At 38.8% G+C, this 17502-nt stretch overlaps 1 long non-coding RNA gene across 1 annotated transcript; it reads right to left on the reverse strand.

Moving 5' to 3' along the window:
- Nucleotides 1-15503: 15503 nt before the first annotated feature.
- LOC139434748 (uncharacterized) lies at nt 15504-17024 on the reverse strand. Its single transcript, XR_011644049.1, has 3 exons — nt 16934-17024; nt 16144-16206; nt 15504-15601 (listed from the first exon to the last, which is right to left on the reverse strand). It is a non-coding gene; the product is annotated as an uncharacterized lncRNA (long non-coding RNA).
- Nucleotides 17025-17502: the final 478 nt, after the last annotated feature.

Here is a 17502-nt window from a genome sequence, read left to right on the forward strand (position 1 = left end):
TTGGACATAATGGTTGACATGAATGGATGGATAGAAGAATATGTCACATATATTAATTACTCAAAGAATTTGAATGTCAAACTTGGGCTTACACCACATATTTTGAACATGTTTCATGGGTTGGAGATACCCATGATGCTTTGGAAACTTCAACCAAAACACTTGGTATTTCGCATTGGGGGCTGTGCCTGCGTTGCATGTTCTTGTCCTCTTCACACATTGGATCATCGCTTTACTTTTCAGATAAGCCAACAAAAACAAAAAAACTGTAACCTAAAAAGGTGTTATTTTACCTTAAAAATTAAAAAGCTACAGAAGACCTCCTGCATCATTGAATAGAGAGATACTTTTTTTTAATTTACAAAGACACTTAGTTTAGTGATTCATATATCCCACACCGTAATCTAGTAACTGGGTGAGATATCTTCTGATTATTGTAAATAATATTCTGATCTACTATGAGTGGATTATTTATTTGAAAAATACATAATAATGTGAAGCTAAAAAGTAGCCTCTTGACCATTAGCTCCGTATATCACAGCAATGAAAACAATTATACTTTTCTGTACGGCTCAATACCAGCATCAAATAAACTCATCCTGTTTAAAAGTTTGTTCTTTAAAATAATACAAATCACAGTTTGCTTGATACAACTTTAAGGAGGTAACAGCCATTAAGCAGTTTGGCAGTCAGTAGGTAGGGGTTCTCTTTGGTTCTTCTTTACTTCAGTGTTTTTTGAGCTCGGCTCTTCAGATCTGTTCAGCTACTCACCTGAGAAATGGTGTCTCTCTCTTTCTCCTTATCTTCCATAATGTTGATGTTTCATTCGGCCTGCAAACACACACACGCACGCACGCACACACACACACATATGCGTCCATTTTCCACTACAGAGCCACACAAGGCTTAGCAGGGCAACGGCCACGCATAAACACTGAAGCAGTTACAGTACAGTATCTGTTACATTTCATCAAAATTCATTATGTTAGTGACGTTGCTATCCACTGCTACCAATTGATGTGACACAAATGCACCGCAAAAACTAAATAATGTATGATTTTACATTTAGGAAACACGAGGAAAAGATAGCTTTCCATTTTGAATAAATACATGGAAGGAACATATAGTGTGAACACCCACTGTGTGCTGAAATCAGTTGATTGACTGGTTGCAAAGCGGCTTGTGGATCACAGTTGAAATATGTAAATATAGACTTAAACTTCTAATGTTATATGATGGATGAAGTCAATGGGTATTGAGAACTCGGCATAATATTTGTTCACGCCTACTTTATAGTATGGTTTAAGTGGTGGTGTTCTAATGTCTAGCATTACAGATTTATAAAGCTCCTGCAGTCAGTGTTTTATCACCCTTTGTAAAGGTTTTACATATGACCGAGCCACAAACGGCATGCCATTTACTATTGAGTGTCAGTGAGCTTTTCTGGAGCTGTGCTTTCACAAAAAGTATAATCTCCTGGAATTGTATATGCAGAATTGTGTTTTTAATATCAACTAGTGAAGCTATGCACCATTTGTGTTTCTTTTTCAGTGAAAATCCCTTTAACGTAATGATCCTTTACTGGTCAGATATCAGTTGAATTTTAGATGGGGGAGACAAAAAAATGTCTAACAAGACAATAACTTTTTGCAAATGTTCTGAATTATGTTAGATTACATTGTCTCATTAAATATAAGTGCACATTTGTATTCATTTCTGGAGCAGAAATCTGAACATTTCATAAAGTCAGGTTCTAAACTAAATTCTTGTTTCATTTTGTCGACAAATTAGAGTTGAATGTTTTCTTTACAGAGGTCACTCAATAAATCATAAAATACCTTTCGACAACCATAAGAAAATCCATATTGAATCATACTTTTGGAAGAATATCCTATTACTGTAGGCTACAAACAAACCCCGCAGCAAAACCTTCAGAAAATATATACGGATGATAGCAACTGGAAAGTTTGGAGTATTTAAGTGGAGATTTACGTTTTAGAAAGTTTTGGAAAATGGCCTTTACATTTTCAAATGTAATACATATAGATGCGCAAAGGGTCACCACCTCCAGTTGATTACCCACATTAATGGGTTTTTGTGGAATGTCATGTTTACAGGTGCAAATGAGACAATATTTCAAGCCAACTGTTGGTGGATTCACGAGAAATCTGAGGTTACTAAAACTAAGTAGCCCTTTTGTGCGTTAAATGTCTGAGACGGAGCAGTTGATGGGCTTAAAGAGACAGTTTACCTTTTCAGTAGCAAGTGTGTGTTGCAGCTGTGCAGGCAGAGACCAGAGGGACAAGCCTCGTTCGGCCCCGTTTTACAACTGCTCACTCTGATGGGGTTTCTGGACCTCCCCTCATTACTGAGTAATGAGGGGAAGCAGTACAGGGACACGTTATGTAATGTCTGCACATTTATCTTTTGTGACACATTCTTTAAATACACACACAGAGGACACAGTAACAATAGGCAAGGCAAGTTTATTTATATAGCACTTTTCAACGCAAGGCAATTCAAAGTGCTTTATAAAAAAAAAAAATTAAAGACATTAAGCATTAAAAAAGAAAAGCTAATAAAATAATACAATGTAATCCAGTGCAACAACATAAGAACATTCTGATAACAGCAGGACGTGCTGTACATGTTGTATCGTTTTTTGTCGAATGGTTGAATGGGCCGACCACGGGTAAGCGGGAGAAGATGGATGGATGGTTGAATGGCTGAAATAGAGGACAGAAATCGAGATAAGCAAACTGTGTGTTGATGCTAATGCTGAAACTCATTTAGAAAATGAGCATGAGCGCTCTGACCCGCTGAAAAGCTACTGTAATCAGCCTGGAATGAACTCAACTGTGAATCAATACAAACAGTGATGACATGTTTCTCACCTCCAACGACAACTTCTTCACACTTCAGTTCCTTCATTTTAAACATGTAGCTATAGTCTATTACCTGTCATCCCTTAGTTTTTAGTGTATGAATTCAAATGAATTAACAACAAAAATATATAATATGTTCTTTTACAATGAAATGTGGAACATTTTAGATTTAATGTATGAATGTGGACTGGATCCTATAATATTTTTGCAATAAAGTTATTCTTTTTTGGAACTTTGCCTTTTTATTTTCCTCTCTATAATCTTTCATGGCTGCCAATACTTACATGAAATGTTTTATTAGCATTAGCATTTTGTGTTTGCACTGCAGTGTTCCATTTATGCAAAGCTTCCAGTAAACCGTGCGCATGTTTCGTGAAGGGGGTGAATGTTTTCTAATCCTGCTCATGTGTTGTCAAGTTGGTAAAGATCCTTCTTGTGTTTTGGTACATTTGTGTTTTATTATTTACATCGTCTTTTAAAGTGCAGCGCGTTTCTCCAAATGAAAGTATTGAGAGCCTTTGTAACACATTTGCATGGGACGGCCACCATATAAATCTTACGAGGAACAGTGCAAGTCTCATTAAGAATGTCTTACTTTTCATTATATGGATCGGTAGCTAAATCAAATATATGCTAACGTTCAGTGTCCTCTGTCTTTGCCTGTCTGCCTCAATTTTTCAATCCGAATATCTTTCTCCATCCCATTCTTCAGCACCTATTACTCACTCTCTGCTGCTGTCTCTGCACATCTTTTACTCCAGCGACCACCCTGTCATCCTGTCATCCCATCCATCCATTACAGGGACAGCTGTGGATACAGTCCGATGGGCGCTTCATTTTAACACCATTTCCTGCACAGTACCGTCTAAAATGGTTCCCCTTCGTGGAAGCTGCAGGCTGATATAACTTTTGCTTTGACAGGAAAGTTAATGAGGAAAAGGGAATGATTTAATACTTCAGAGTCTGTGTTTTAGAAACTGTGTCTCTCCTGCTGATGTTCAACTTGATATGTGTTGGTTCAGATAGCACTGACATTTAAATATTCTACATTAATGAGTAGAAATTAAGCTGTACAGATGAAACAAACATTTACATGTCTTTCATATAAAAGGAATGATCTGATTACATAATATCTCATAACTGGATCGTCTTGCTTCTCATCCCCACGCTCCTCATGCGTCCTTGTCATCTTATCTCAGCCTTCTCCTCACTGCATCTATGAATGAATCTGAGAGGAAGCCAATGAGCAAAGGGAACACGAGAGATAGGAGAGAAGGGGAGATGGCAAGTTTAATTTTAGACCCAACACGGTATTTCCCCCTTTTTGGACGGGGCTTCTATAAATAAACGCCCCTCTCTGTCTCAACCCCCCTCCTCCCCCGCAATCACTATTCGAGTGACTACAAGAAACAGGGAAGGAGGCCAGGGAGGATGTTGCTTAGCAACCATACCCTGACTTGGCAGGACATGTGATCGGGGAATGACTAGCGAGGAATGTGGTAGTAACACACGCAGGCATGCATGCACGCACACACACACACGGCAAAGATGTACAGCACAGTTTTTAACAGATTAGTTCAAAACATATTTCTATATATATCTTCTTGGTGGAACACCTCTCCAGTTTTTAGCTGTACCTTATTCTTGCGACATATTTATTTGCAAGTAACACAAAAAGTGAATAAGTTCAATTTGGTAATCATAAATGTTTGTAGTAAACATAAAACAGTTTGTTGTTAACTAAGCAGGTGTGAGCCTTGGGTAACTCTACTCTTAAAGTTTTATTGTGAACATAAAATTGAAAATGGGATAATAACGATGGGTTTGAAATACAGTCATAGTGCTGTACATTAATATGCCACTTTTTCCCACCTAGTGTGTAATTCTGATTGATCATTAGTGTTGATATTGATGACGGGAGGCTGTGGCGCAGTGGATAGTATGTTGAAGTTCAGATCAGGGGAGCACAGGTTCAAACCCCACTGCAGTCAGCATGTCGTTGTGTCCCTGAGACACTTCACCCCAAATTGCTCCTGTGGGGATTGCCCACAGTATTGAGTATGTAAGTCGCTTTGGATAAAAGCGACTAACATGTTATTTTCAATCTTTAATCATATTTAATAATATATGACAGCCAGTTGGACTCCAGACAAAGATTAATGTGGATGAAAGAGTTTTGGTTGGGGGATATATATATCCTATTGAGATTATTTAGACTGATATTGTAATTGTGATATGATTTGTGATATTAGAGGATATTATCATTTTAATTATTTTAATTGAAAAACATATTTCTTGCGTAGATGAAGGCCTCTGCATGAAACCTTGCAGATTGCAAATACCTCTTGAATAGATTTGAGTCTGGCATTGATCGTTTACTTAAGATTGAAAGACATAAATGTTTATGGTGGATACATGTTTTCTCTGGGAAACATGTATGCAATATTTAGTTTAAAATGGTTTGACAACATTTTTTCTTTGCACCAATTACATTATTAACCCTGAATTAGATGTCCGCTTTTTAGCATTTTTGTTTATCGAAATAAACGTTCTGACCTTTCCGTCCAGACCAAAGCTTGACCACTTTTTTATGTTTTGTGTGCGATATACCTCAAATCCGGAGTAATAAACACTCAAACAAACTCACATACACATGCTGGTTAGTCTATCAGAGGCATTTTTCCACGTGTCCACAGAACCAGGGATCGAACCATATCAATTGCAGGATGACTGCTTTGTCTCCCTATGTAGATGTGAATGACTCATCTCAAAAACACAAGTATTCTTAGTTTGAGGTGATTCTTTTTTTGAGGTGATTTTTTTGTACTAATGAAAGCATATTGGATTCCATTTCTGCCAATCATCTATCCCCTTAAATCCTACACAATGCTCCCCTGCCTCTGCCATTGGATGAAGCACAGACACAGACTCTGATTGGACGCCAGGAATCAGCCTGTTGCTGGGGTGTTTCCATGGAGGTCACTATCACCATTTTCCCTTCGCCTCAGAGTGACAGGAAGGGAGAGATGGATGGAAAGAAGAGACAAATGATGACAACGACTGGAGAGAAAGATTAGATCAGGGAGGGCTTCATATAAGTGATGGGAGTCTGTGTGTGTCAGAATGTGGACAGTGGAGCAGTCAGGGGGTGTTAGGGATAGAGCAGAGGAGGGGGAAACTGAGCGATTATATGGTGAGGAATATTTGGGATTGCTGCAGTTAAGATGGCGCATTTTTCTCAGACGATGTCTCATCCAGCATCCTAATTATCCTCTTGCTGAATTTGTACACAGGCATGCTCACACATTCTAATGAAATGTTTCTTAATCCTGGAAATCAGAGTGCTCAGGTGTGTGCAGCAGAGCACTTAGGAAGAGTTATTAGGATTCAAAGGCTATATAGAAGTGTCCTATGTCCAATTACTTCTGCTCTGCAAGAAACATAACAAAATGTTGAATCATCCATGGATACATATTTTCCCCAAGACATGACTTCATCTCTTTTACTCACACATAAATCAGATGAATATTTACTAATATGACACGATGGAGGAGCCAAACCCACGCATCGATTTGACAGAACATAAAACTATCTCAATATAGGAAAACAATGTGCCCTCAGAGTCTCTTTCAGTAAGAAATGAGGGAAGTTTGTGCGTTAAAAGTGAGAAATCTTGAAGAATTATCATATTCAACTTTTTAGTTTGCAAGGCATCCTGTAGATTTCTCCTTTATGAGCTTACATCAGAGATTTGTACTGTATCTGGGCTCATTGAGTGATTGTATTGAAGCATTTTAGAAAGACTGCAGTGATTCATCCAAACCCACACTGGTCGAGTTTCAGACACGCCCGCCGGCAAGCGTCAGCGCACGCCGCTGTGTGGACGGGCCGTAACCCTAACTCTACTTTGTTGTTTTTGTCTAAAAACAACAACAACGGCTGTACACAGCTGTGTTATCTGAGCTGTTCAAAAGCCTAATTTTCATGTCCGTCCCAGAGGATGCATGTGAAAGAGAGCACCTAATTTCTGTCTGAAACAAATATAGTAAAAATGTCTTCAAATAATCGTCAATACAATTATTCTTGATACAGTGGCTTCAATTCAAATCTCTGATTTATCAATATGAAGTGCATTTTTCAAGACCCTCTGAGAGAGACTTAAAATCGATCTACAGTTTGCCTCAATGAGCATGAGAGCATGAATTCCCAAATGTGCCTTTAGCTTGCAACAATGTGAGATAAATGTGTTGCATAAGGTCTTACATCACAAGGTGCCGCCATCACTTTGCTGCTACAGAAAGATGTCTGGCTGCAGGAACAGACTCACTAAGAAGACGTCACCTGTGTGAAGGAAACACACACAGTGGGCGGCTGTCTTTCTCTGTGTGACACTCCTCTGTCTCTTAAGTTGATACGCCGTCTTTTTCAGGCTGATATGCAGCATGCACTCTGAAGCTAACGGCTCTCTCTGCTGGACGAATGTTGGAAAAACATCTTGAACATCTGGTCAGTTTTTTTAAATCTTCTAACAAATATGTGCATACTCATGTTAGCAATTTAGACACACTAACAAATACAACAATTGCTATTGAGGTACAAAAAACAAACATATTTGGATATAAATAAACACACACAAGGACTAGTGAGAAAAAAAAATGAAATAAATCATAACTTTATTTGAAAAAGGAATACAAGAAGAAGAGGCTGAGATGAAAAGTGAGAGGAAGAAAGGAAGTACAATTAATAGATGAAGGGTAGCCAGATTGCATAGTTGTTCAGCAAAAAGACCAGAATAGGCTAGCCTTGCTCTGTACACAAACCTCCTTATAAAGAAATGATTTCTACACTTTTGTTCTTGTTTCGTTCAAACCCCAAGATTGTACCTATTCATTTGTGAGCTCGAGTTGCATATTTTTTAGAAGGGTGAACACTGAACACCCCAACAAAAGAATCCTGATCACAAGACAGTATGAATAGTTCAGCAATGTATTGACTTTAAGGTGGTGCAGTGTGAATTTAGCTTCACCTTACCAACTGTCGGCTGCAGTTAATATGGATCGGACAGATATGTGATTGGTAAGCATCTTCAGCAAACAAGCCTATTAGTGGTAACACTCGTTACCATGACGAAACACAGCACATTACCATGACATCACACATCGTCACATTTACCATGACAACACTAAGGGCCTTGTGCCATGCCAACACACCCGTTACTATGACAACATACAGCGCTACAATACCATGCCTACACACCCATAACCATGACAACACCCAGCACACGCCATTACCATGACAACACACAGCACAGCCTGTTACCTTACAACACACCACGTTACCATGAGAACACACAGTGACACGTTAGCATGACAACACACCACGTTAACATGACAACACACAGCATCACATCATCATGACAATACACACGTTACCATCACAACACACAGCGTCACTGTTTTAAAAAGCTCTCAGAACAATAAGAAAACCAGTTTATTGTCAAACTATAAAGATAGACCATACATTTTTGGCTGACGCAGCAATATATTAATGCAAAGACATTTAGAAAATGTATATAATAAAGAGTGTGTCTCATACTAAGTGCTGTTGTGAAACGTTCTGCATAGATTAAAGCTTGATCTAAATTACTTTTTTATAATTTGATTATTACATTCAAGGCTGGATTAACCAATATTAATGCTCCTCTAACCCTGACATATATTGTGAGTTATTCACAACCTCTTACCCAAGAGAGTGATTCAAGCAACTGTTTCAGGCAGAAAATGTAATTCATAAAATCTGCAATCATTTTCCTTCTTATTTCAATACAGCTTACTGATTGGTTCACAGCTGAGCAACCGCTCAAGGAAGCAGACAGAATGTGAATTACTGTCTTCATGTTAATGACTCAAACTTTGAGCTATGAGGAAGAAGAAGCAGAGAGAGAAATTAACCCGGGGAAATTAGCAAATGTGGCGGCATCAAGAGACTGTACTAGTTCTTAGATGGCAGAAATGACTGCACAGTAAAGCCTCGGAGATGAGCGAGCCGTCAGAAAACCCCCAACTTCAAAGCCTGTGTGTCAGTGCGCGTATGAAGGCCTGCTGTTGTTTGATTTGTGGAAACTAATACACCAGCCAGAAAATTAATTTATGGAGGGTATTCCTGCTAAATGTTTGGGGGTTTATGATATGATAACCACATTTCAGTTATTTCATTTGATTGTTGCTGCATCTTCAGGAAATACATGTAGAATTCATTAGAGCATCATTTATATGGGTTCATTTGCTGGTGAATCTGAGGAAACCCCATGTTAACACACACATCCTCACATTGTGCCTCATCACGCAAACTCTCAGTACTTATTTAGCTTGCAGTGAAATACTTTCAACAGTAGATATTTGATGATCCATACTTAACACCCGCGACAGAGACTGTATTGTTTCCAACTGTTGATCTCTTGAAGACTTGGAATGTAGCAGCAACAAGTACAATTACAAAAAAGTTTGGTAATTTAATGGATGTTTATATTTCTGTATGTATGCTGAACCCTGGAAGTTGTATTCCCAAAACTTTACAGGTGTACAGGTTTACAGATCAAACCTGATTCAGAGTTCAAAGATGAGTGTTTTACCATTGTGGCTCCAGAAAAAAGGGGGTTGGGAAGTAAGACAGGGGCCGTTTGGACCCCCTACTTTATGCCAGTGTCCTGATTTAGAATCTCAGTTGGTGGGATCTCATCGCAAAATGGTCAATAGTTTGGAGTTTTCATTTATGGGGGAAATGTGTGTTTGTACCTGTGGGGGAAACTTCTGAAGCATTTGGAAACAGGACTCAGAGAGACACGAGGAGAGCTGGAGCTTTGATGGCAAACACTGACGGTTTATTTGGAGCTTCGGCCGGAGAATTCAAGACATGTCACGGTCTGACCACACGGTTGAGATGCCACAATCAATTCTGAACAACCCTCCTGTAGCTCCAGTTTAGTTCAGAGTGTAATAATCAACATTCTTCAATAGATAGATTAAACAGCTGAGGACACTGAATCACATTTGTTGTCGCTTATGGCTCTGGGTCATCTCCCCCCCGGAGAAGGATGTGTTCCAGGTGTCCCACAACAATAACTATCTTTGACAGAGAATTGCCCGGTCATAAACTAGTAACAACAACAAAATGCTTAGGCAGCTCCTCCTTAAGGGTCATCTGCGTCAGAGGGCAAAAGGTAAACATGTATACAGAATTATTTCCTGACAGTACCTAATTCCATGACAAACATTGCAATATTTTTGAACTACGAATGTAAATGTTCTGGTTACACTCAAGGACAATTCTGAGGATCTTGAAAGAAAGTTGCTTACATAGTTTAGTCTGGCCCAAAAGTGTTCTGACTGACCAAAAGGCAGACCAACGTTGCTAAAACTCACTTTCTATTATGACACAGCACTTATACAAGATCCTTGATCCTAGTCCTGAAGGAAGAAGATACATTCACAAATGATCCTTTATATAAGTCTCCAAAACAGATGGAGCACCGTACATTACATTGGAACCATAGCAAGCAAGACAACCATCATATCAATTGGGAAACTTAAACCTAAAAATGTGCTTCTGTGTATGTGTTTTAGAGATGCATATTGTTCTACACATCTGTTCATCTTTATCAACCGCATCATCATCAAAAGAAAAATCATTTTGTATCTAGAAATACACTATTCAGCCACACTGTGGTCCTTACACCAATTTCTTGGACTTGAGTGATAAAATATAGAAACATCAGAACTTGTTCACAAAAGCAAATTAACCAAAAACAATCTGTAGCCAGACTTTCAACTGAAAAACGCTCTAATGTAGCTTGGATGACATGTTCAGGTTTATGCACAAAGAGTTTTTGATCATTAATAGTTGTAACTTGTGACCTTTAAAGCATGATCACTGTATATTATTTCTGCCAACGGTTTTAATCCTATTTTTTATTTCCCCGGAATGATTTATGATGACTGTATTCTTTAATCTCTGCGTTTGTTTTCTTTATTGCTCCCACTGTTGGTACATAATCACCCTTTAAACAAATTTGAATCGCCTGCATAATTACATGATGTGCAACCCCTGGACGGCGGCGGCTGTTACTGCACTTCTTAAACTTTGACACAGGGTGGCAGTGTAACCACAGACGGCTACTGATAGTCTTGACTGGCAATCACACACACACACACACACACACACACACACACACACACACACACACACACACACACACACACACACACACACACACACACACACACACACACACACACACACACACACACACACACACACACACACACACACACACACACACACACACACACAGACTCACACGTTAGAACATATATACGGTCGATAATGTTGTGTGTAGGTCCATTATAGACCCTGACAGTGCATCACCCTTGTCCTCTTTTCTTTACAGAAATTGCTCCTGCAGAAGAGAAAGAGCTTATCAAAGCTGTGTGTGTCCGTGTGGGTGTGTGTGGGTGTGTGTATGTGCCTGGAATGGTTTTCAAATTGTGAATAAGTGTGCTTTATGTGCATGTGTGACTACTGTTTGTGTAGGTAAGTGTAGTAGTGTGTGTGTGTGTGTGTGTGTGTGTGTGTGTGTGTTAAAGTGTACTTGTGTGTGAGAAAATGCTTTTAAGTGTGTGAGTGTGTGAACAAGTATGTTGTATTTGTGAGTGTGAAAATTAACATTTGCTTATCAAAGCGTCCTTGTGGGTGTGTGTCTGTGTCTGTATGTAATTTGAGTTTCTGTGTCATTTTCACAGTTGTTCACGAGACATACAGAACTAATCTACCTGGATTTGTCAGAGTACAGCAGCATCCCATTCTGTGGTTATATTGCACACACTCACCCACCCACACACCCACCCACACACCCACCCACACACACACACACACACACACACACACACACACACACACACACACACACACACACACACACACACACACACACACACACACACACACACACACACACACACACACACACACACACACACACACACACACACACACACCGAGGACGGAATCATTCGTTGCTGGAAATTTCGAGGATGCACCAGTGTATCCTCTGCGGTCTTAAAATCCCCACAATGCTTTGCGCACGGACCAATTTCCAAAATCTTTGGTGGAAAAGGTAAGACGGGGCCTCTCATATGACGCACACCTGCACACTTGCTAGCCTGTTCCATTCTTCATTCTCCGAATGCCAGGAAGGATTCTTGCGTAGCTTCTGAAGGACCTGACTCGGAAGACATGTCCTACCAAGGAAGCTTCCACAGCAGACACACACCTGAGAGGCGTCAGTACATATCAGACTTGCTGTGTTTTAAAAAAGCCTCACTGCACCAACTACTGGAACTGACTCCCCCACACACACAAACACATCCGCCAAAAAATAGACTAAACTCCCAAATCCTTCAGATAGGCCGCAAGGTGAACCTCGAAAAGTCCTCTAGAAAAGAAATCCCGCTCCACAGAAGTGGAACTACACAATCTTTAGTTCATAAAAAAGAACGAGTCATGCTTATCCACCAAAAAAAAGTTCGTCGCTAAAATTCCTGCCAATTATTCTAGGCACGTAATTATTGGCTGAACTAGTCCGTTCAAAGCGTAATAATATCTTGGTCCAAAGTAGTGCCACGGTTCGTCACGTGATCGTGCTCCACCAATTGGGTAGCTGCATATTGTCAACAGAAGTGAAAGATGGCCGCCTCCATGGTTGGAGGCGGCTGGTATTCAAACCAGACCAAATGGATTCTAAACAGTGCTGTATGCTTGTTTTATGTCATGTTTTGTCATATGTCTTAATACATCACTAAGTCCGAGGTATTTGCGTTATATACGCGGTATTTGTGAGAGGTTTTACTATCTGGGAACAGAGTTGACCATCGAATCAACATTGACTAGCAGCGTTTATCAGCCAACTCCAGCTACAAACAATTTCCCCACGGGGATTAATAAAGTATATCAAACTCAAATTTATCAAACTATCATTCCTGGACTACTATGTTCGCATCGCTAGGTTCATTGGCTGAGCTCGTGGATTATTCCATGAGACTGAGGACTTTTTGTCTGTCTGTTGTTACCCTGTACACGTTAAATGCACTCTTAAAATGACTTGATTTCATACATAGCTGCGTCCAAGAAGAAGGTTAACTTGTTACGTTTAAGTAATTTAGATCAATAACAAGCAGTACTTCCAGGCTGAAGACTTTTCTTTTTGTCGCTACTTTTAATTGAACTATTCATATCTTAGACTGCACTGTAACTTTTATCCATGTATTTTTTCTTTTAATGTTTATTTTATTAGCTTTTCTTTTTAATGACTGATTTTAAATGCCATTTTCTTAATGTCTTTCATTTTTTGTAAAGCACTTTGAATTGCCTTGTGTTGAAAAGTGCTATATAAATAAACTTGCCTTGCTTTTACCAATGTCCATTGATTCATTTATTTACTCATTCATCCCTCCACAAATGAAAACAACACTGATGAACCATAAAAACGAGATTTATTACAAATATAAAAAGGTATGACGTAGAAAACAGTCCAAAACAGAATAAGGACATGTAATGGAGTATAATTGATTGGTGTCAGGTGATCGTGATCCGCAGCCACGGCTGGGCGGAGCGGCCGATTGGTGCTGTGATTGCCTCAGCTGGTTAAAAGAGTCCTGCTGATTATACTCTGTGTTCTAGTTTGGTTGTGAAGCCACACGGTTTTTTGACCGCTGCATTGCACTGCAGAGAAGAGACTATTTGTTTCTTTAAAGGACGAACACTGTTTCAACCTCGTCTGGTAAGATACGATAACTTGGAGATAAATGTGCCAAAAACAAACGTATCTCTGAGTGATGTGTGAGTGCGTCGGCCAGGCGCTAAAACCAAAAGAACAGAAAAGAGCTTAAGAATCAGCCGCTCCGCCCAGCCGTGGCTGCGGATCACGATCACCTGACACCAATCAATTATACTCCATTACATGTCCTTATTCTGTTTTGTAAGGACATGTACCCGCTCGGGTGACTGGAGACTGCGGGGCTAACGGTTCGTGTCGCTACCAGTCCGCTGACATGGCGCATCAATGAACGGTACATTTTGGCCCATTACTTGCCCAGTATTATTTTGAATATTATTATTGTGATTGCGGATTAAATCCGCTTTGAAGACCACCGTTTTATATCGTGCAGTTTAGCGGCGAAATAACGTCAGTCAGCCAGCTAACGCTAGCTTTGTTGAGTTTATTCTAGCTAAACAAGTAGTGGTTGTCGTCTATACAGCAGTAATTCATATATTATAGCCTACTGCTTTGGCACTAACGGTTGATAACCGTTTATGAAAATAAAACCAATTGAACTGTACTGAAATAATGACAGTTTTATAATTGTCTTGGGCTCCTGCTGTGTTTTTAAAGCCTTTGTAAATTATCCATGCTATTTTCTATTTAGAACGAAGACTTCAGAATCTTAAAATCCCTTAACGTTTGTATGCAATTGTGCTAAATTCAACTCTGGAATCAAGCAAATATTAATATGTTTGCATGACATTAGTTATTTATATTTTGCCATCACTGAACTATACGTTTAAGTCAAGCTAAGGTACATGTGTTACATGTGTACAGCTAGTTAGTGCTCTTACCGATGCCTCCTCCAAACAGCATAATAACCAGACTGTATCATTAAAACTAAGTACCAGTTCTAGATCCTTGACTTTAGACAAACAATTCAAAAGACAACATGTATTTAAAGACCAATCTTTATTTGAAGGTGCCTCTTAACCTGAGATATTAGTTATACAGTAATAGTATTGACAATCTAAAAAAACTGAGCAACTCAACAGTCAACTTTATGTTTCTTATTGTCTCTAAAGCATTTATTATTTTCATTTTTCCCCTCTCATATTCAGTGTGGACGGATTGAGACAGCGTGGTGTCCAGAGGGCTGCAGAGACTTCAGGGAGAAACCTCCGTGTGATGGACGTCCTGTCTGTTGGTGTGGAGAGGACTGAGGGTCTTTCCTCAGCGAGGAAGACCAGGCCTGATGGAGGAGCCCATGCTGGGCAAAGCTGATACCAACTGCACAGGCCTAGTCTGTCACGTTATTTGACTAAATGTGTTTACTTATACATTTAATAGGTTTACACCTTCTGTCCATATGTGCTTTTTATTTAAAACATTTGATTAACTTTTGGTTCACATTTCAAGAAATTGTATTTGTATTTGCTCTCCTTTTGTCCATTATTCTTACTGAAAATGTTATATTACACATTCACATCTGACTGAAGATTGGCCCCATTTATTTGTGACGTTGCAAACTCTGCGGTACAAGGCACAGGTGATGTGAAGCTCATAAAGTGAGGCACATAGAAATAATCAGCTGATGGAGTGTAGATGTGGAAATAGGTGCATTCGATCAGCTGACTATGTTTTTCGCCACACTTTATAAGCCTGACTATAACCACCCCTTCTCTGAGGTGCAGGCAGCGTCACAAACAAATGATGGTCCTGATAGACTACAAAAATATTCGGTGTGCAGATCTTTGTTTTCACAATAAAAGTAGTTTCTTAGTGAATGTCTTGTACTGGTCTTAAAATCTCATAACATCAGCTTTTAATGTTCCTCTTGGATGTTCTTCTTGACCCTCAGAGAAGGAGAAGATGTCGTGTCTTTCAGGCATGTCCTTTCCTAACAAAAATTACAGGAAACATAAAACATTATTGCAGAACAAGTGTGTTATTTATGAAAGAGGTGTGTTTGTGTGTTATGGGGCTGTTGATATAATTATTTTTTAATTGTAATCAGATTATGAATGAACAGTATGAAATTCATCAACATTGAAATATATGTTATTATCAAAATAATATTTAACGGTTATCAAAACATAGTGCAACTGTAGAAGCTTGCTCTGTTGTCTCACTGAAAGAATAACTTTTACCACGTTTTTTACAGACAATATTGAGAGATAAATAGTAGCAGTTCTCACTATGTGTTAAATATCTTTGCCTTCAATACATTAAATTAGAAAGCTGACAAAGTCATATTGCTTGTTAACATCTAAATGTGACTTTTTGCATGGAATAAACCCTCAACTTAGCTGATGTGTAGGTGATCTAGTATTTAGTATTGTTTAATGGAATGTATATCAGTGTATTCAAGTCAATACTTCATTCATTTAAACCAATATCTTTCTTGATTCTTTGTACAGTATGAAAAAAGAGTCTTAGTACCTGTGCTGGAGTCCAGTTCTGTCTCTCACTCTCTGGTCCAGCCTGTCTGCATCACCTGGACACCTTAAACAAACAGATATATATGTAAAGTACCATGTGTACAAACAATATAACTGATTCTCTTCTGTTGAACATGTTGGATTGTGTATTGTCCGAGTCAGGGTCCTTTTTATTTTACTGTAACTTTGGACATTGTGTTACCAATGCTTACTGTTTATTTGATATCAATTTGTAATACAATTAATAAAAACAACAAGGTTTGGGTTCGTTATTCAGATGACTGTGACGTTAACTTGTAAGCTCAATAATGAACTCCAGCTCAACCAACCATATCGTAATATCTAAGTAATCATCTTGAAATATGACATTAATAATTGTAATATACACACATCTTATTGTGAGGTTGATTTCACATACACTACTTTGACGTTAGCTAAATAGAAAATAGCATGGATAATTTACAAAGGCTTTAAAAACACAGCAGGAGGCCAAGACAATTATAAAACTTGTCATTATTTCAGTACAGTTCAATTGGTTTTATTTTCATAAACGCTTATCAACCGTTAGTGCCAAAGCAGTAGGCTATAATATATGAATTACTGCTGTATAGACTACAACCACTACTTGTTTAGCTAGCATACACTCAACAAAGCTAGCGTTAGCTGGCTGACTGACGTTATTTCGCCGCTAAACTGCACGATATAAAACGGTGGTCTTCAAAGCGGATTTAATCCTCAATCACAATAATAATATTCAAAGTAATACTGGGCAAGTAATGGGCGAAACTTACCGTTGATTGACGCGCCATGTCAGCGGACTGGTAGCAACACGAACAGTAGCCCCGCTGTCATCCGGTTCGACCTGACTGTGACTGTGACTGACCCAAGCCTCGTCCTTCTGATAGCTCCGCCCCTTCGCTCCAACCCCCCTCCCTCCCCCCACATCTACAGGTGAAAATTACTTTTGCGACACATTTATCGCAAGAAGTGTAGCAAAAGTCAAGACCGCAGATTCGTCGATTTATACTGCCACAGAGCAGATTCGTCAAGTTGTAATGACTGATTTGAGAGGTTGTAATAATTAAAGTTGCAGTTGTAATGGAAAATATATTTAAAAAATGTGTATTTTTCTGCAAGTGAACATTTAATCTCTAAATTCATTTTTTTCCTACAAGCTACAAAACATTTTTTTTTCTTCTGTGACTTCAAATTTGGTTCACAGTTACGTGGATATTTTTTACAAGTGTAAATTTGATTCACAGTTACGTGGATATTTTATACAAGTGTACATTTGGTTCACAGTTATGTGGATATTGTATACAAGTGTAAATGTAAGCACACAAACTCAGATTTTTTTTCT

This window comes from Pseudochaenichthys georgianus, chromosome 11 (genome assembly GCF_902827115.2).
Source record: "Pseudochaenichthys georgianus chromosome 11, fPseGeo1.2, whole genome shotgun sequence".
In the NCBI taxonomy this organism is placed as follows: Eukaryota; Metazoa; Chordata; class Actinopteri; order Perciformes; family Channichthyidae; genus Pseudochaenichthys; species Pseudochaenichthys georgianus.